The sequence below is a fragment of the Gorilla gorilla genome, chromosome 13 (genome assembly GCF_029281585.2).
Source record: "Gorilla gorilla gorilla isolate KB3781 chromosome 13, NHGRI_mGorGor1-v2.1_pri, whole genome shotgun sequence".
Classification (NCBI taxonomy): domain Eukaryota; kingdom Metazoa; phylum Chordata; class Mammalia; order Primates; family Hominidae; genus Gorilla; species Gorilla gorilla.
Window position 1 is genome coordinate 90648742 of NC_073237.2, and position 20844 is coordinate 90669585.

General features: G+C 40.7%; 1 long non-coding RNA gene across 1 annotated transcript in view; it reads right to left on the minus strand.

Moving 5' to 3' along the window:
• Positions 1–20844, minus strand: part of LOC134756887 (uncharacterized) — an 83017-nt gene that overhangs the window by 12760 nt on the left and 49413 nt on the right. The window contains exon 3 of the long non-coding RNA XR_010130289.1: positions 9887–9940. This is a non-coding gene — a long non-coding RNA (uncharacterized lncRNA). The remainder of the gene's footprint in view (positions 1–9886; positions 9941–20844) is intronic.

Consider the following 20844-nt stretch of genomic DNA (forward strand, 5'->3'; position numbering starts at 1 on the left):
TGGTTATTGGCATCAGAAAGCCACACTAGGAATGCAGGTCCCTGTTCCCATTGCTATTGGTGACCTGGGAAATGGAATTGATAAGAAAGGAAGCAAAAAAATTTTCTTTTTTCGTTAAGCACTTCACTGGTTGCCGCCAGTTTTGTATTAGAATCCAGAGTTTGAAAAAGTTGATTCTGTCAGATTTTGCCAGCTTAATGGATGCTTCAGTGGAGGGACTGGACTGATTATTGGAACTCCCTACTCCATCATTTATGTGGCATCACCTAACTGCTTTTGCTTGCCTTAGAACTTCCAGCACAGATATGAAAAAAAAATGGTGAGAGAAGACATCCTTGCCTTGTTCTTACATGGAAGACATTGAGTCTTTCACTGTTAAGTATGTTAGCTGTAGTTATTTTTAAGAAAATCTTTATCAAGTTTAGGAAATTTCCCACTATTGCTAGTTTTTTGAGAGTTCTTATGAATGCTATGAATTTTGTCAAATGATTTTCTGTATTTATTAGTATAGTCATGATCATATGGATTTTTAAAATATATATTTTGAAATTTCTCTTCTTTTTTGTCTTTTATCTTTGTTTTTATGTTATTCCAATGAATTTTTAAAATTTCAATAGCTTTGGGGGTACAAATGGTTTTTGGTTGCATAGATGAATTATATGGTGGTAAAGAAAGTCTGAGATTTTAGTGCACTTATCACCTGAGTAGTGTACGTTGTACCCAATATGTAGATTGTTATTTCTCACCCTCCACTCCCCTCCTGCTTCTCATTTTCCATAGTCCATTATATCACTCTGTATGCCTTTATGTACCCACTTATACCATACGTTGTCACTTATAAGCTTAGTTCTCACTTATAAGTGACAACATATGATATTTTGTTTTTCATTCCTGAGTTACTTCACTTAAAATAATGGCCACCAGCTCCATCCATGTTGTTGCAAAAGACATTAATTTGTTCTTTTTTGTGGCTGAGTAGTATTCCATGGTATACATATACCACATTTTCTTTATCCGCTTATTGGTCGATGGGCACTTAAGTTGGTTCCATATCTTTGCAACTGTGAATTGTGCTGCAATAAACATACCTGTGCAGGTGTCCTTTTGATATAATTACTTCTTTTCGTTTGAGTAGATACCCAGTAGTGAGATTGCTGGATCAAATGGTAGATCTACTCTTAATTTTTTTGGAAATCTTCAAACTTTTCCATAGAGATGGTACTAATTTACATTCCCACCAGCAGTGTATGAAAGTGTTCCCTTTTCACCACATCCACACCAACATATATTGTTGTTTAGCTTTTTAAATAGCTGTTATTGCAGGAGTAGGGTGGCTTTACTTTGCATTTCCCTGATGATTAGTGATGTTGAGCATCTTTACATACATTTTTTGGCCATTTGTATATCTTCTGTTGAGAAATGTCTGTTCATGTCATTTGCCCACTTTTTGATGGGATGATTTGTAGGGGTTTTTTTCCTGCTGATTTGCTTGAGTTTTTTGTAGATTCTGGATATTAGGCCATTGTCAAATGTATGCTTTACAAATATTTTCTCCCATTCTCTGGGTTGTCTGTTTACTCTGATGATTATTTCTTTTGCTGCACGGAAGTTTTTTAGTTTAATTAGATTCCATTTATTTATTTTTGTTTTGTTACATTTGCTTTGGGGGTCTTAGTCATGAATTACTTGCCTAGGCCAATATCCAAAAGAGTTTTTCCTAGGTTATCTTCCAGAATTTGTATGGTTTTGGGTCTTAGATTTAAGTCTTCCATCCATCTTGAGTTGATTTTTGTGTAAGGTTAGAAATGGGGATCCAGTTTCATTCTTCTACATGTGGCTAGCCAGTTTCCCAGCACCATGTATTAAATAGGGTGTCCATTTGCCAATTTATGTTTTTGTATGTTTTGTCCAGGATCAGTTGGCTCTATGTATTTGGCTTTACCTCTGGGTTCTCTACTCAGTTCCATTGGTCTACATGCCTACTGTTATACCAGAACTATGCTGTTTTGGTACTGTATTAGTCTGTTTTTGCACTGCTGTAAAGAAATACCCGAGACCGGGTAATTTATAAAGAAAAGAGGTTTAATTGGCTCATGGTTCTATAGGCTGTACAGGAAGCATAGCGGCTTCTGCTTCTGGGGAGGCCTCAGGAAACTTACAATCATGGTGAAAGGCAAAAGGGAATTAGGCACATCTTACGTGGCCAGAGAAGGAGTGAGAGAGAGAGAGGTGGGAGGTGCTACACTTTTTTTTTTTTTGGAGACGGAGTTTCACTCTTTTTGCCCAGGCTGGAGTGCAATGGCACCATCTTGGCTCACTGCAACCTCCGCCTCCCAAGTTCAAGCGATTCTCCTGCCTCAGCCTCCCAAGTAGCTGCGATTACAGGCGCCCATCACCATGCACAGCTAATTTTTTTGTATGTTTAGTAGAGATGGGGTTTCACCATGTTGGCCAGGCTGGTCTCAAACTCCTGACCTCAGGTGATCCACCCACTTCGGCCTCTCAAAGTGCTGGGATTTTCACATGGGGCATGAGACACCACGCCCGGCTGGCACTACACGCTTTAAAAACAACCAGATCTTGTGATAACTTACTCACTGTCATGAGAACAGCACCGAAGGGATGGTGCTAAACTATTCATGAGGACTCCACCCCCATGATCCAGTCACTTCCCACCAGGCCCCACCTCCAACACTGGGGATTACAATTTGACATGAAATTTGGTGGGGAGACAGGTCCAAACCACATCAGTAACTATAGCCTTGTAGTATAATTTGAAGTCTGGTAATGTGATGCCTCCAGATTTGTTCTTTTTCTTAGGATTGCTTTGGTTATTCAGGCTCTTTTTTGGTTCCATATGAATTATAGGATGTTTTCTTTAATTCTGTGAAAAATAATGTTTGCATTTTGACAGGAATTGCATTGAATCTGTAGATTGCTTTGGGCAGTATGGTCATTTTCACAATATTCTTCCAATCCATGAGGATGGGACGTGTTTACATTTGTTTGTGTCATCTATGATTTCTTTCAGCAGGGTTTTGTAGCTCTCCTTGTATAGCTCTTTCACCTCCTTGGTTAAGTATATTCCTAGGTTGGTTTTTTGTTTATTTGTTTGTTTTGCAGCTGTTATAAAAGGGATTGAGCTCCTAATTGGATTCTCAGCTTGGTCGTTGTTGATGTGTAGCAGTGCTACTCATTTGTGTACATTGATTTTGTAATCTGAGACTTGACTGATTTTTTTTTTCTTTTTTTTTTGAGATGGAGTCTTGTTCTGGAGTGCAGTGGCCCAGACTTGGCTCACTGCAACCTCCGCCTCTGAAGTTCAAACGATTCTCCTGTCTCAGCCTCCCAAGTAGCTGGGACTACAGCCACCCACCACCATGCCTGGCTAATTTTCGTATTTTTAGTACAGACAGTTTCACCATGTTGGTCAGACTGGTGTCGAACTCCTGAACTCAGGTGATCCACCTGCCTTGGCCTCCCAAAGTGCTGGGATTACAGGCATGAGCCACCACGCCCAGCCAACTGAATTTGTTTATCAAATCTATGCGTCTTTTTGAGGAGTCTTTAGGGTTTTCTAGGTATATGATGAGATCATCTGCAAACAGCTATAGTTTGACTTCCTCTTTTCCAATTTGGATGCCCTTTATTTCTTTCTCTTGGCCTGATTGCTCTGGCTATGACTTCCAGTACTATATTGAATAGAACTGGTGAAAGTAAACATCCTTGTCTTGTTCCAGTTCTCAGGGGGGAATGCTTTCACTTTTTCCCCATTGAGCATGATGTTAGCTGTAGCTTTGTCATATATGGCTTTTGTTATTTTGAGATAAGTCCCTTCTATGCCTAGTTTGTTGAGTGTTTTTATCATAAAGAAATGCTGGATTTTATTGAATCCTTTTTCTGCAACTATTGAAATGATCATATAGTTTTTGTTTTAAATTCTGTTTATGTGATATATCACATTTATTGACATGAGTATGTTAAACCATCCCTGCATTCCTTGGATGAAGTCCACTTGATCATGGTGTATTATATTTTTGATATGCTGTTGGATTTTGTTAGCTAGTATTTTGTTGATGATTTTTGCCTCCATGTTCATTAGGGATATTGGTCTGTCATTTTCTTTTTTTGTATGTCCTTTCCTGGTTTGGCTATCAGGGATATACCAGTTTCATAGAATGAGTTAGGGAGGATTCCCTCTTTCTCAGTCATTTGGAATAGTTTCAGTAGGATTGGCACCAGTTCTTCTTTGAATGTCTGATAGAATTTATCCATTAATCCATCTGGTCCTGGGCTTTTCTTGTTGGCAATCTTTTTTGAAATTACTGATTCAGTCTCACTGCTTGTTATTGGTCTGTTCAGGGCTTCTGTTTCTTCCTGATTTAATCTAGGAGGGTTGTATGTTTCCAGGAATTTATCCATTTCCTTTAGCTTTTCTGTTTATCTCCATAGAGGGGTTCATAGTAGACTTGAATGATTTTTTCTATTGCTATGGTGTTCATTGTAATGTCTCCAGTTTCATTTCTAATTGAGTGTATTTGAGTCTTCTTTTCTTGGTCAGTCTGGCTAATGGTCTATCAATTTTGTTTATCTTTTCAAAGAACCAGCTTTTTTGTTTCATTGATATTTTGTATTTTTTTTAATTTAATTTTCATTTGGTTCTGTTCAGATCTTTGTTACTTCCTTTCTTTTGCTAGATTTGGGTTTAGTTCTTGTTTCTCTAGTTCCTTGAGGTATGATGTTAAGTTGTCAATTTGTGATCTTTTAGACTTCTTGATATAGGCGTTTAGTGCTACAGACTTTCCCTTAGCACTGCTTTTGTCCTATCCCAGAGGTAATGATAACTTGTGTCACTATTATCCTTCATTTCAAGGAATTTTTAAATTTCCTTTTTTTTTTCTTTTTGAGACAGAATCTCGCTCTGTCGCCCAGGTTGTAGTGCAGTGGCATGATCTTGGCTCACTGCAACCTCTGCCTCCCAGGTTCAAGCGATTCACCAGCCTCTGCCTCCTGAGTAGCTGGGACTACAGGCGTGTGCCAGAATGCCTGGCTAATTTTTGTATTTTTAGTAGAGATGGGGTTTTGCCATGTTGGCCAGGCTGGTCTCTAACTCCTGACCTCAGGTGATCTGCCCACCTTGGCCTCCCAAAGTGGTGGGATTACAGGCATGAGCCACTACACCCAGCCTAAACTTTCCATCTTGATTTCATTATTAACCCAAAAATCATTCAAGAGCAGACTGTTTAATTTCTGTGTATTTGTATAGTTTTGAGGGTCCCTTTTGTAGTTGATTTCTGGTTTTATTCCACTGTAGTCTTAGAAGATATTTGATATGATTTTGATATTTGTAAATTTGTTGAGACTTGTTTTGTGGCCTCTCATATGGTCTATCTTGGAGAATGTTTCATATGCTGAAGGGAAGAATTTGTATTCTGCAGTTCTTGGGAAGAATGTTCTGTAAGTGTCTGTTAGGTCCATTTATTCTAGAGTATAGTTTAAGTCCATTGTTTCTTTGTTGACTTTCTGTCTTGATCTGTCTAGTGCTGTCAGTGGAGTGGTTGAAGTCTCCCACTACTCTTGTGTTGCTATTTTATTTCTTAGGTCTAGTAGTAAATGTTTTATGAATCTGAGAGTTCCAGTGTTAGGTGCATATAAATTTAAGATTGTAAAATCTTCTTGTTGAATTGATCCTTTTATCGTTATATAATGACCTTCTGTGTCTTTTTTTTTTTTAACTGTTGTTGCTTTAAAGTCTGTTTTATCTGACATAAGAATAGCTACTACTGACTGGGTGCAGAAGTTCACACCTGTAATCCTAGCACTTTGGGAGGCCAAGGCGGGTAGATCACCTGAGATCAGGAGTTCCAGACCAGCCAGGCCAAATGGTGAAACCCTGTCTCTAGTAAAAATACAAAATTGGCCCAGTGTGGTGGCTCATGCCTGTAATCCCAGCTACTGGAGAGGCTGATGCAGAATTGCTTGACCCAGGAGGCGGAGGTTGCAGTGAGCTGAGATCGTGCCATTGCACTCCAGCCTGGGCCACAAGAGTGAAACCCTGGCTCAAAAAACAAAAAACCAAAAAAAGAATAGCTACTGCTGCTCGCTTTTGGTTTCCATTTGCATGGAATATCTTTTTCTACCCCTTTACCTTGAGTTTATATGAATCCTTACATGTTAGGTGAGTCTCTTGAAGACTGCAAATATTTGGTTTGTGATTTTTTTAAGCCATTCTGTCAATCTGTATCTTTTAAGTGGAGCATTTAGACCATTTACATTCAATGTGAATATTGAGATGTGAGGTATTGTTCCAGTCATCATGTTAATTGTTACCTAGATACTTGTTTTCTTCATGTTGTTATTGTTTTATGGGCCCTGTGTGTTTTATGCTTTCAAGAGGTTCTCTTCTGGTGCATATCAACCTTTTATTTCAGGATTTAGAACTCATTTCAGCATTTCTTGTAGGGCTGGTCTGGTAGTGACAAATTCCATCAGCATTTGTTTGTCTGAAAATGACTTTATTCATGTATGAAACTTAGTTTTGCTGGATACAAAATTCTTAGCTGACAGTTATTGTTTAAGGAGGCTAAAGGTAGGACCCCAATCCCTTTTGGATTGTAAAGTTTCTGGTGAGAAGCCTGCAGTTAGTCTGATAGGTTTTCCTTTATAGGTTACCCAGTGCGTTTGTCTCACTGCTCTCAGAATTCTTTCTGTCATGTTGACTTTAGATAGACTGATTATCATATATGCCTTGGTGAAGTCCTTTTTGTGATGAATCTCCCAGGAATTTTTTGAGCTTCTTGTATTTGGATATCTATATCTCTAGCAAGGCCAGAGAAGTTTTCCTCAATTATTCCCTCAAATAAAATTTCCAAACTCTTTGCTGTCTTCTCTCTCAGCAACACCAGTTATTCTTAGGTTTGGCCATTTTACATGATCCCATATTTCTTGGAGACTTTATTCACTTCTTTTGATTTTTTTCTTTATTTTTGTCTGATTATTAATTTGCAAACTATGTCTTTGAGCTCTGAAACTATTTATTCTACTTGTTCTAGTCTATCGTTAAAACTTTTCCATGCATATTGTACTTCCCTAAATGTGTCTTTCATTTCCAGAAGTTCTGATTGGCTTTTCTTTAAAATATCTATTTCTTTATAAAATTTTTTATTCATATCCCGAAGTTTTAAAAAATTTCTTTATATTGGCTTTCACCTTTCTCTGGTATCTTCTTGAGTAACTTAATAATCAATCTTTTTTAATTCTTTGTCTGGCATTTCAGAGATTTCATCTTGGTTTGGATCCATTGCTGGAGAGCTAGTGTGATCTTTTGGGGGTGTAATAGAATCCTGTTTTTTTCATATTACCAGAATTATTTTTCTGTTTTTTTTTTCTCTCTCATTTGGGTAGACTATATCTTCTAATTAGTCTTGAATTTATTTTTTATTCGATTGTTTTTTTTTTTTTATTTATCTTTTCTCCCTTAAGGATGTGACTTTATTGTAGCCTATTTCGACTCTTGGTGCTTTCAGAGGTGAAGACTATTAATTCCTTGGTTATAGAAAGTCTTTGTTTGATGGCTTTCTCAGATAATGGTTGTAGTAGCATTGTGCTCACTGTCTCCAATGGGGTTGGAATTGCAGAGGTCTCTTGAAGCTTACCTTGTTCTCCTGTGTTGTGCACTTATATTTGTTTATTTTCCCTGTATTTTATTTACTGGGTTGAATATTTTAGGCTTCAGGCCAGTAGGGGAGACATCTCTGGTAGAAACTGGTTGTGGTTATTGTAGTAGGTAAATGCAGTACCCAATGGTGGGCTGAAGTCCCAATCTTGACATAGGTGATAGGTGGAGCTCTCAGTGAAACACACTGAGGTCTTATCAGGGGGTAGATTGGGAGCCACATCAGCTCCCCCGCAAGGCGCAGGGAAGCAGTCCACCTCCCAGATACACTCCTGACTCAGTGTTCCAGCTATACAGATCAGACAGGCACCTCATTTTGTCTGCAGGAATGTTGATGTTCCAAGTTGAGAGGAATCGTGAGTCTACCTCTCATCCAAGTCTGAACATAGAAGGTGCTCTCTACTGTGGGGATGCAGTTACCCTGAAGTTTTCCAGCAAGGCTCTCTATGGTGTACCCACACATGCTCCCACTGGAAAAGCCCCAGTTGTTTCTGCAGTGGTGGACAAGGGGAAAAAGAAGTCCCCTTCTCCAAGACCCTTCATGAGCACCAGGGTTACCTGTGTGTTGGGGTAGAGCTTCAGACTTTCCCTGCTGAGCTCAGTATTGTAACTGTGCCTCTGCTGAAAGAGACTTTCCATCAGCAGAAAGATCCAGGACTCAAGGCCTGCATCTGGATTTTTTTGTTCCATGGGGTGTTCCCTTGATGTGGTGCACACCCAATTCCCCTAGGAAGTTTTCCCCTAGGAGTAGGATTCCCTAAGAAACAGACCACTGTGAATGCTGCTGCTCTGCTGCGTCTAGCCACCTAGTGGAGCTGCCACACTCCAGGCTGGTGCTGGGGAGTGTCTGCAAGAGATCCAGTGATGTGACCAGTCCTTAATTCTCCCAGCAGCAAGTACCAACACCCCTTCTGATGCGGGTCGCAGGGGAGTGATGTAGACTCTGTGAGATTCCTTGGTTGTAAATAGCCTTCATGTATTGGCTGTCTCAAATGCTGCTTGTAGTAGCAATGAACCTGTCATGTGGACAGATCAGGACCTCCTGGTTAGCCAGGGTGGTGCAGGCGATGGTGATAGCTGAGGTCATGCACAAGTTTTCTCTTTCCTGGGCACAGTGTTATTCTACCCAACGATGCTATAATGTATCAGTTGGCCTCCAGCCAGGAGGTGGCACTTGCAATAGAGCACCAGCTACAGTAGAAGTGGTGGGATTAACTGCTTTGCTTTATGTTAATTGCCTTATGTTACCCCAGAGAGGTACTCTGGATTCTCAGGCAATGGCCATAGGGCTCCCAAAAGTTGCTGTCCCTTGTAGTAAACTACCAGGGCTGGTGTAGGGGCAAAGCCAGGTAGGGGCTGGGTTAGGCAGGTCCATGCTTTGGCTCTCCATGTGCAGGGCAAGCAGAGGCTCCTGGGGGGTTTAGGGGGCATTTCTCTGGCCACTGGGGTAATGTTTCAGGAAGGAACATAGCTGCCTCTGCCACATAAAAGAGTTCACAAGCCTCACCCAGCTCTCACGCACTTGGCAAGGCAGGTCTCTCACCTGTAGTGTTCACTAGCAGCCGCTAGCTAAATTCCAGGCCGTGTAAGCTCAGAACTCAAAACTGCCCTAGGCCATAAGCCTTCCCTGTGGAGACAGGAACCAGTGTTCAGGCCATGCCCCCTCCCAATCTACCTGCAAAGCAAGAGTGCCCGGTTCCTGTGCCTGTGGCTGCAGCACACTTCTTACTCACCCACTGGTTCTGGTCAAGGGAGTTCATCCCCACTCAAGATTATATGAATTTCAGTTGGGAGCTTCTTTCAACCTGCAACCTCTGCCTGAGCTAGTTGACTTCCGTGAGGCCCTCTGTGACGTAGAATCAGGAGTGGCTTCCCTCAGTCTGTGCTGGAGACTAGGAATGCATGCAAGGCTCTGCTTGCTGCTGCTCCTACTTTTATATTACCCCACCACTCCCTATATTAGTTCCAGTGCTGGGTATGGTTAAGGCCTTCCCCTGTGGGCTGAATTGCCAGGTTACCTGGTGGGGATGTATATCCTGGAGGCAGTCTCTCCCCCTGTCACACTCTGAGGACTTACAATTTTTCACCTGGCTCACAGTGGATGTAGGCTGCAGCCTGCTGCTTCTTTCAAAGGGTCTATGGTTTCTGTTTTTCTGTTCAGTTCCTGCATTGCTTCTTAGAAAAAAGTTCACAGTATGAATTTCTACTCACCATTTTGTCTTTCCAAGTGGGAGAGTCATGCTGACACTGTTTCCAATCCACCATCTTGGGAAGAAAAACAAAACAAAATGTGATTTTTCTTAGCCTATCCACATGGTAGATTAGATTGATTGATTTTCAAATATTGAAACAGCCATGCATGCCTGTAATAAACCCTACTTGTAATCATTTATTACTTTATTTAAATGTGATCTCTTTTCTTTGAAATATATTTAAAATAGTCTTTGCTAAATCTATTGTTTGGGATTACTCAAAGATGATTTCTATTGACTTGTTTCCTAAGTAAAGAACACACTGCTGGCCAGGTGCAGTGGCTCATGCCTATAATCCCAGCACTTTGGGAGGCTGAGGCGGGCGGATTATGAGGTCAAGAGATAGAGACCATCCTGGCCAACATGGTGAAACCCTATCTCTACTAAAAATACAAAAATTAGCCGGGCGCCAGCACGCCTGTACTCCCAGCTACTCAGGAGACTGAGGCAGGAGAATTGCTTGAATCCAGGAGGCGGAGGTTGCAGTGAGCCGAGATTGCACCACGGCACTCCAGCCTGGCAACAGAGTGAGACTCTGTCTCCAAAAAAAAAAAAAAAAAAAAAACTGGCATTGTACACATTATGTTATAGGAATGCTACATTGTGATTTGCCCCAAAGGGGGTTGCTGTTTGTATGATATACTTGTCTGGACTAATTCTGTGGAATTTGTCTCCACTACAATGTGAGGCTGCTAATGTCTGCGCTCACATTTTTTAAAGAGAGAGGCTTTCTAGAATTACTCTTGTTTCAGCATATTTTGTCAGCCAAAGATCAGTCAGAGGTTCGGTTCAAACATCTCAAGCCAGTTAGGTCCCCACTCTTTGCTGATAGATCTGTGTACGGTTTGGAGAATGTATTTGCTGTGGTTTGAATATTTGTCTCCTTCGAAACTTGTGTTGAAATATAGTCCTCAATGTAGCAATATTAAGAGGTGGGGCCTTTAAGAAGTAATTGGATTATGAGGGCTTTGTCCTCATAAATGGATTAATCCATTCATAGATTAATGGATTAGTGGGTAAATGGATTAATGGGTTATTTTGGGAGGGGAACTGGTGACTGTATAAGAAGAGGAAAAAAGACCTGTGCAAGCATGTTAGCATGCTCATTCTCCTCCCCATGTGGTACCCCATGTTGCCTTGGAACTCTACAGAAAGTCCCTCTGTTAGTCCATTTTGGGGTTGCTATGAAGGAATACTTGAAGGTGGGTAATTTATAAAGAAAAAAGATTTATTTGGTTCATGGTTCTGCAGGATGTACATGAAGCATGGCACCAACAGCTGCTCATGTGAGGCCTCAAGAAGCTTACAATCATGGCAGAAGCTGAAGGGGGAGCCAGCATGTGGCATGGCAAGGGAAGGAGCAAGAGAGAGAGGGAGGAGCTGCCAGGCTCTTTTGAACAACCAGATCTCACATGAACTCACAGATTGAAATTCACTCATTACTGTGAGGACACACCAAGCCATTTATGAGGGATGCACCCCTATGACCCAAACACCTCCTACTAGGCCCACCTCCAACATCAGAGGTCACATGAAACGAGATTTATAGGGGACAAAACAGTCAAACCATATCAGTCCCACCAGCAAGAAGGCTCTCACTGGATGTGGTCCCTTGATCTTGGACTTCTCAGCCTCTGTAACTGTAAAAAATAAATTTTGTTTCTTATGAATTATCTGGTTTCGGGTATTTTGTTATAAGTAAGAGATGGACTAAGAAAGCATTCAAAGTTTAGGCTTTCAAATCTTCCCTAGCTCTTATTTCTTTTGAGCCCTTTCAGGCCTTTTCTACATGTGTGCACAGTCTTGCAGTCATCCAGGAATGTGTGAATAGCTCTAGTTCTCTCCGGCCTCTTCTACACGTGTGTGCAGCTTTCCAATAAGTTTGGGATGTATGGAGAGCCTATCAAGGTTCTCTATGTCTATCTCATTTTTAACATCTCCTTGTTAAATTTCTGGCTAGTCTGCTGGTGCCTTGCTTTCCCCCAACCAGGACTGCAACCCCAGGGTAGCTGAGTCATTGGCCTTTCGTATTTGTTTGCTACCTAGATTGCTACTGTTTTTGACAGTGTTGCTGGGTATACCGCTTTTTGCACTCTGCTTCAAGTAAAGTGAGTTCAGTTCCCCCTGGCAGGAGACTGTAGAAATAATTGCCCCAGAGAAAGACATTCAAATACTGACGTTTAAGAGAACCCTAACTAAAAAGCTGGCACATTACCTGATTATGGGACAAGCAACAGTTCTGAAAGTGTGGTCCATGGACCTCCCGGGGATCCTTAAGATTCTTTTGGGGATCCAAAATATTAAAATTATTTTTATAATATTTCATATCTTATTTACTTTTTTCAGTGTGTTAATTTTTGCACAGATGGTCCAAAAGCAATGATAGGTAACACTGCTGGCCCATTTAGCATGAATCAAAGCAGTAGTACAAAACTATACTAGTAGTCACTTTTTTCTTCACTGCCATACAAAGAATCATTCAAAAGCCACTTTGGTCCAGGCACAGTGGCTCATGCTTGTAATCACAGCACTTTGAGAGGCCGAGGCAGGCAGGTCACTTGAGGTCAGGAGTTTGAGACCAGCCTGGCCAACATGGTGAAACCCCGTCTCTCTTAAAAATATAAAAATAGCCAGGTGAGGTGGCCAAGATGCCGCCATTGCACTACAGCCTTGGTGACAGAGCAAGACTCTGTCTAAAAAAAAAAAAAAAAAAGCCACTTTGGCCAGACATAGTGGTTCACACCTGTAATCCCAGTACTTTGGGAATCCTTGGCAGGTGGATCACTTGAGGACAGGAGTTCAAGACCAGCCTGGGCAACATGGTGAAACCCCATCTCTACTAAAAATACAAAAAAATTATCCGGGTGTGGTGGTGCATTCTTGCAGTCTCAGCTACTTGGGAAGCTGAGGTATGAGAATCACGTGAACCCAGGTGGTGGAGGTTGCAGCAAGCTGAGATCGTGCCACTGCACTCCAGCCTGGGTGACAGAGTGAGACTCTGTCTCAAAAACAAAAACAAAAACGGATGGGCACAGTGGCTCACACCTGTAATCCTAGCACTTTGGGAAGCCAAGGTGGGCGGATCACTTGAAGCCAGGAGTTTGAGACTAGCCTGGCCAACGTGAAACCCCATCTCTACTAAAAATACAAAAATTAGCCAGGTGTGGTGGCAGGCACCTGTAATCCCAGCTACTTGGAAGCCTGAGGCAGGAGAATAGCTTGAACCCAGGTGGCAGAGATTGCAGTGAGCTGAAATCACGCCACAGCACAGTGAGACTCTATCTCAAAAAACAAAAACAAAATCAAAGCAACACCACTTTTACTTAAGAATGTCCTTGCTGAAGTAGTAAATTTATTAATTAAAAAAATTCTCCACCCTTACATACATGAGTTTTTAATATTTTGTATGACAAAATGGGAAGCATGCATAAAGCATTTGAGCAATTATTTGAGTTTGTGAGCTTTGGTAACTGATTTTTTTTTTTAATGTCTTCCCTCATCATCCAGGCTAGAGTGCAGTGGCATGATGATGGCTCAATACAACCTTGACCTCCTGGGCTCAAGTGATCCTGCCACCTCAGCCTTCCAAGTAACTGGAACTATAGGAGTGTGCCACCATGACTGGTTAATTTTTTTTTTTTTTTTTTTTTTTGTAGAGACAGTGTCTCACTATGTTGCCCAGAACTCCTGGGCTTAAGCAATCCTCCTGCCTTGGCCCCCAAAATGCTCAGATTACAGGCATGAGACATGGTGCCCAGCCTGATTTTTTTTTATATGTAGGAAAACCATTTTTCTTTGAATTACTGATAGACAAAAATATGAATATTCAGACTTGGATATCTGGCAGGCGTTTTCTCAAAAATTAATAAAATGAGCCTGTCATTCTGATAGCATTTGTTGCCAATGATAAAATTTGAGCTTTCAAGCAAAATTTAGTATTTTGGAAATTTGTATCTGCTTCTCAATATTTAAAGATGTTGCTGATAAGATCAATGATAATGATATTTTTGATATTATATAAAGAATTGTGCTATAATCCCAGCTACTTGGGAGGCTGAGGCAAGAGAATCACTTGAACCCAGGAGGTGGAGGTTGCGGTGAGCCGAGATTGCACCACTGCACTTCAGTCTGGGCAACAGTGTGAGACTGTCTCAACCAAAAAAAAAAAAAAAAAAAAAGAATTGTGTTAACATTGGAAAGCCCTGCATATCTTAGTGAACCAGTATTTTCCAAATGACCACTGCATGGTGTAACAAAATCATGTATGGGCCCATCTGATAGGGGTTTAACATTTAAAATGTATAAAGTACTCAACTTAATAGCAAGAAAGAAACCTACTTAAAAAATAGGCAAAGGACCTAAAAGGACATTTCTCAAAAGAAGATATACAAATGGCCAACAGGTACATGAAAAAATGTTCAGCATCACTTATCACTGGGGGGAAATGCAAATTAAAACCACAATGAGATATCACCTCACACCTGTTAGAATGGGTATTATCAAAAAGATGAAAGTGCTGAAGAGGATAAGAGGATGTGGAAAAAAGGAAACTCTTATACATTGTTAGCCGGAAGGCAAATTAGCACAGCCATTATGGAAAACAGCAAGCATGGGGGTTCCTCAAAAAACTAAATATAGAACTCCCATAAAACCAGTAATCCCACTTCTGGGTATATATCCAAAGAAACAAATCAATATGTCAAAGGGATATCTTCACTCCCATGTTCATTATAACATTATTCATAAGAGCCAAGCTATGGAAACAACCCAAGTGTTCATCAACAGATGAATGGATAAAGAAAATGTGATATATATATATGACATATATGTGATATATATATCACACTTTATCCATTTATATATTATTATTTATATATATATATTCCCCAATGGAATACTATTCAGCCTTAGAAAGGCTGTCATTTGTGACACATGGATGAATCTGGAGGACATTATGCTAAATGAAATAAGGCAGACACAAAAAGGCAAATACCATGTAATCTAACTTATCTGTGGAATCTAATGAAATTGAACTCATAGAGAATAGAATGAAGAGAACTCATACAGAATAGAGAATAGAATGATGGGGGTGGGAGGGAGAGAATGAGGAGTCATTGATCAAAGGGTAGAAAGTTTCATAAAAGGAGGCATAACTTTTGTGATCTATTGCCCAACAGGGTGCCTATAGTCAACAATATGTTAAATATTTCAAAACAACAGAGTTGGCTGGGTGCAGTGGCTCACACCTGTAATCCCAGTGAGAGGGGAAGCCAGCTGGACTTCCTGGGTGGAGTGGGGACTTGGAGAACTTTTCTGTCTTACAAGAGGATTGTAAAACACACCAATCAGTGCTCTGTAGTTAGCAAGAGGATTACAAAATGCACCAATCAGCACTCTGTAGTTAGCAAGAGGATTATAAAACGCACCAATCAGCACTCTGTAAAACACACCAATCAGCAGGATCCTAAAAGTAGCCAATTGCAGGGAGGATTGAAAAAAGGGCACTCTGATAGGACAAAACGGAACATGGGAGGGGACAAATAAGGGAATAAAAGCTGGCCGCCCCCCTCCCCACAGCCAGCAGCGGCAACGCTGCGGGGTCCGTTTTAGTGGTGTTGAAACTTTGTTCTTTCACTCTTCACAATAAACCTTGCTACAGCTCACTCGTTGGGTCCCTGCCCGTCTTTAAGAGCTGTAACACTCACCATCAAAGTCTGTGGCTTCATTCTTTAAGTCAGTAAGATCACAAACCCACCAGAAGGAACCAACTCCAGACACACTAGCACTTTGAGAGACCGAGGCAGGAGGATCACCTGATGTCAGGAGTTCGAGACCAGCCTGGCCAACATGGTGAAATCCTATCTCTACTAAAAACATAAAAATTAACTGGGCATGGTGGCACGTGCGTGTATTCACACCTACTACTTGGGAGGTTGAGGCATGAGAATCGCTTGAACAAGGGACGTGGAGGTTGCAGTGAGCCAAAATTGCACCACTGCACTCCAGCCTGGGTGACAGCAACACTCTGCCTCAAACAAATAAATAAAAAATAACAGTAAATTTCAGATGTCTCTGCACAAAAAAAGATAAAGTGATGATATGTTAATTTGTTTGATTTAATAATTCCATGTTGTATACCTATATTAAAACATCACATTATACCCCATAGATGTATACAATTATGATTTGACAATTTAAAATATTAATGAATTTTAAAAAGAGCAGCTTTCTGGCCAGGAGCAGTGGCTCATGCCTGTAATCCCAGCACTTTGGGAGGCCGAGGCAGGGGATCACGAGGTCAGGAGCGAGACCGTCCTGGCCAACATGGTGAAACCCAGTCTCTACTAAAAATATAAAAAGTGCAGAAATTAGCTGGGCGTGGCGGCGCGTATTCCCAGCTACTCAGGAGGCTGAGGCAGGAGAATGGCTTGAACTCGGGAGGCGGATGTTGCAGTGAGCCAAGATCATGCCACTGCATTCCAGCCCAGCTACAGAGCTAGACTCTGTCTCAAATAAATAAATAAATAAATAAAAGAGCAGCTTTTTATAAAAATGATTTGCCTATTACCTTTTGAGTAGTCTAATAGTATCATTTGTAAACCAAAACAAAAAACAGAAAACAAAATTAAGTGTGGGTAAAGATATATATTCAATGTGAAAAATAAATTAATGGATTTAAATGTAACAAGAAAAATGTATTGACAAGTATTCAGATGCCACAGTGCAATTAACCTTTAAGAAACCAGTATTTATTAAATTTTGGTGTGGTGTCAAAGATGAATATCCATAATTACCTAAAAGGGCTGTTTTAAAATGCCCCCTTTTCCAACTAGAAATTTGGATGAGGCTGTCTTGTCATCATATACTTCAACCAAAAATAAATATATATCAGCACAGAAAGAAGGCAGAAGCAGATATGAAAATCTACTTCTATTAGGCCAGAGACATTAAAGAGACTTGCAAATACATAAAACAGTGCCACTCTTCTCCCCATTTTTGTTTTGAATAATGTATTTTTTTAAATAAAATATTATCTTAACATGCAATAGCTTTATTTTAGCTATTTTATTTTACTCTTTTTTTTTTTTTTAGACAGGGTCTCCGTCTGTTGCCAAGGCTGGAGTGCTGTGGTGTAATCATAGCTCACTGCAGCCTCTAAGTCCTGGGTTCAAGCCATCATCCCACCTCAGCCTTCCAAGTAGCTGGGACCACAGGCATGCGCCGCCACCACACCTCCCTAATTTTTTAAATTATGAGGACTCGCTATGTTGGCTAGACTGGTGTCGAACTCCTGGGCTCAAGTGATCCTCCTGCCTCAGCCTTCCAAAGTTCTGGGGTTGCAGGTATGAGCCACCATGCCCAGCTATTTTCGTTATTTAATTTTTTTAAATTTCTAATATGGTAAGTATTTGTAGATTTAGCCCACTTAAACAGAAGCTCTTTATGTCCTGAATAATTTTTAAGTATCTAATGGAGTCCTGAGACCAAAATATTTAGGGACCACTGCTCTGGAGGTCACGATATACATCCTTAACTTATCATCGTCTTTTTTTTTTTTTTTTTTTTTTTTTTTTTTGAGACAGAGTCTTGCTGTCTCTCCCAGACTGGAGTGCAGTGGCATGATCTTGGCTCACTGCAAGCTCCTCCCCCCGGGTTCAAGCGATTATCCTGCCTCAGCCTCCCGAGTAGCTGGGACTACAGGCGCCCACCACCACGCCCGGCTAATTTTTTGCATTTTTAATAGAGACAGGGTTTCACCGTGTTAGCCAGGATGGTCTCGATCTCCTGACCTCATGATCCACCCGCCTCGGCCTCCCAAAGTGCTGGGATTACAGGCGTCAGCCACCACAGCCAGCCATCATTGTCTGTTTTTAAGATACTACTTTGTGGGCAATGTAAGAACTTTACAACAGTGTACTTCCAATTGCTACCCCCCAAACTTTATGCTCTTGTTGTCATATATTTTACTACACTATATGCCAGAATCCACATGTTATATTGTTATTTTTACTTTAAACAGTTGAGGCACCCAGGGACATGTGTTATTCAGTACTCCACTTAAGAAAAACTTTGCTGTTCACCTGTGACAAGTGCAGTTGCCTGAGAGCCTCCAGCTGCAGGGCTTTCAGGATCTGCCTCGCCTTTAGAACTGAGGACATGATTTCTGTGCCAATGAATGAGCATGGCAGACTTACTAGGGCTTGACCATTTCGGCACAATGCAAGACTCCTCTAAAGGGCTTGCTTTGCTATGAAGCTTCTTACTGGGTTGCCTAAGATTTTGTCAGCCCTCCCTGCCAAATTCTGCCTCCTTTTCCACTCTTTTTACAGGTGTTCAGTTTACATTGTGGTCTGAAACCTTCCCCTGCCAAATTCTGACCCTCATTTTTAACTTTCCCCTCCTCAATAAACCTCTTGCACTCCTAACTCTATCTTAGCATTTGCTTCCTAGGGGACCCAACTGACATAACAGTCTTCGTTTTTTAGAAAGACTTTATCTGGTGTTTTAAATTTCTTCCTGCAGAATTGAGTTTCTACCTGGTATCATTTCAGCCCTTCAGCCTAATGGATTTCTTTTATCATTCTGTGTAGTTTCAGTCTGCTAGAGACAAAATTGTCTCTAGCAGCTTTTGTCAGTCTGACATTACTTTGCCTTCATTTTTGAAGACTGTTTTCACTGGATACAGAATTGTAAGCTGACAATCTTTGTCTTTCATCATTTCAAAACTGTCATTCCATTGTCTTCCGGCCTCGACTGCTTCTGGTGAAATGTCAGACATTTTTCTTGTACTGTGCCTCTCTGTGCATTATGTCTTTTTTTTTTTTCTGGCTGCTTTCAAGATTTTATCATTGTCTTTGGTTTTTAGCAGGTGATGATAATGGGCCTATATGTGGATTTCTTTGCATTTATCCAGCTTGGGGTTCACAGAGCATCTTGGACTTGTGGGTAGATATATTTGACTGATTTTGGTAAATCTTGGCCATCAAATCTTCAAATATTTATCTGTCCCATGCTTCCTTCTTGTGCTGCAATCACATATGAGTTAAACTATTCAATTCTGTCTCACGTATCTCAAAGAGATACGTGTAACAGACACTCTGTCACATTTTTTGAAATCAGCTTTATTAGGGAATAATTGACATACAATAAATCACACATATTTAAAATGTACACATCCATGGAATCATCACTGGTCAAGATAGTAAACATATCTATCACCTCCAAAAGTTTCCCTGTACTCCTTTGTACACTTTCTCTCCTAGTCCACTGTTTCCAGACAATGACTTCTCTCTTTCCTTTCCTTCCCTTCCCTTTCCTTTCCCTTCCTTTCCTTTCCTTTCTCCTTTCTTTCTTTCCTTTCCTTTTTCCTTTCTTTCTTTCTTTTCTTTTTTGACAGAGTTTCACTCTTCTTGCCCAGGCCGGAGTGCAATGGCACAATCTTGGCTCACTGCAACCTCCACCTCCCAGGTTCAAGTGACTCTACTGTCTCAGTCTCCTGAGTAGCTGGGATTACAGGCACCTGCCACCATGCCTGGCTAACTTTTGTATTTTTAGTAGAGATGGGGTTGAGACAGGGTTTCACCATGTTAGGCTGGTCTCGAACTCCTGATCTCAGATGATCCACCCACCTCGGCCTCCCAAAGTGTTGAGATTACAGGTGTAAGCCACCACGCCTGGCCCCCTTCTCTGTTTTATATAACTGTTGATTAGTTGACATTTTCTAGTGTTTTGTATGAATGGAATAATATACACTGGGAAGTCGGGCTTCTTTTACCTATTGGAGTGGCTCAAATTAAAGACTAACCGTATTTTGTATGTCAAGGATATAGAAGATGTTTCCCAGCCTGTACTGAGATGTTTCTATGTTACTGCATGTATCAATAGTCTGTTATTGTTTTTACTTAGTAGTATTGCATTATATGGGTAGAGCACAGTCTATCCATTCACCATTACATGGACATTTGGATTGTTTTCAGTTTGCTGTTACAAATAAAGCTATGAGGAACATTTGTGTACAGGTATTATATAGAGATATATTTCATTTTGGGTAAATACCTAAGAGGAGAATGGCTGGATCATATGGTAATTATATGCTTAACTTATAAAGAAACTGCCTCAGTTTCCCAAAGTGGTTGTACCATTTTCAGTTCTCACCAATTGTATATCAGAGTTTTAGTTCCTCTACGTCCTTGACAACAAAAAATATGGTTAGTTTTTAATTTTAACCATTACAATAGGTGTTTACTGGTATCCCATTGTGGTTTTTATTTGCATTTCCCTAATAACTAATGGTATTGAGCTTTATACACGTGCTTATTTGCCATCCATATATCTTATTTGTTAAAATTTTGCTTACATCTTTTGCTTACTTTAAAAATAAGTTGTTAGTATTCTTGTTACTGTTAAACCATATAAAGAGTTCTTTCTATATTTGGGATATAAGTTCTTTATCAGATATCTGCTTTGCAAATATTTCTTTCCAGCCAATGGTTAGCCTTTTTCATTGTCTGCACAGTGTCTTTTGAAAATCAGAAGTTTTAATTTTGATGAAGACTAATTTATCAATTAGTTCTTTTATGGATCATGCTTTTGGTGTTTTATCTAAGAAACCTTTGCCTGGCCAGGCGCAGTAGCTCACGCCTGTAATCCCAGCATTTTGAGAGGCCAAGACTGATGGATCACCTTAGGTCAGAAGTTCCAGACCAGCCTGGCCAACATGGTGAAACCATGTCTCTACTAAAAATACAAAAAATTAGCCGGGCGTGGTGGCAGGCGCCTGTAGTCCCAGCTACTCGGAAGGCTGAGGCAGGAGAATGATGTGAACCTGGGGGAGGCGGAGCTTGCAGTGAGCCAAGATCGCACCACTGCACTCCAGCCTGGGCGACAGAGCGAGACTCCGTCTCAAAAAAAAACAAC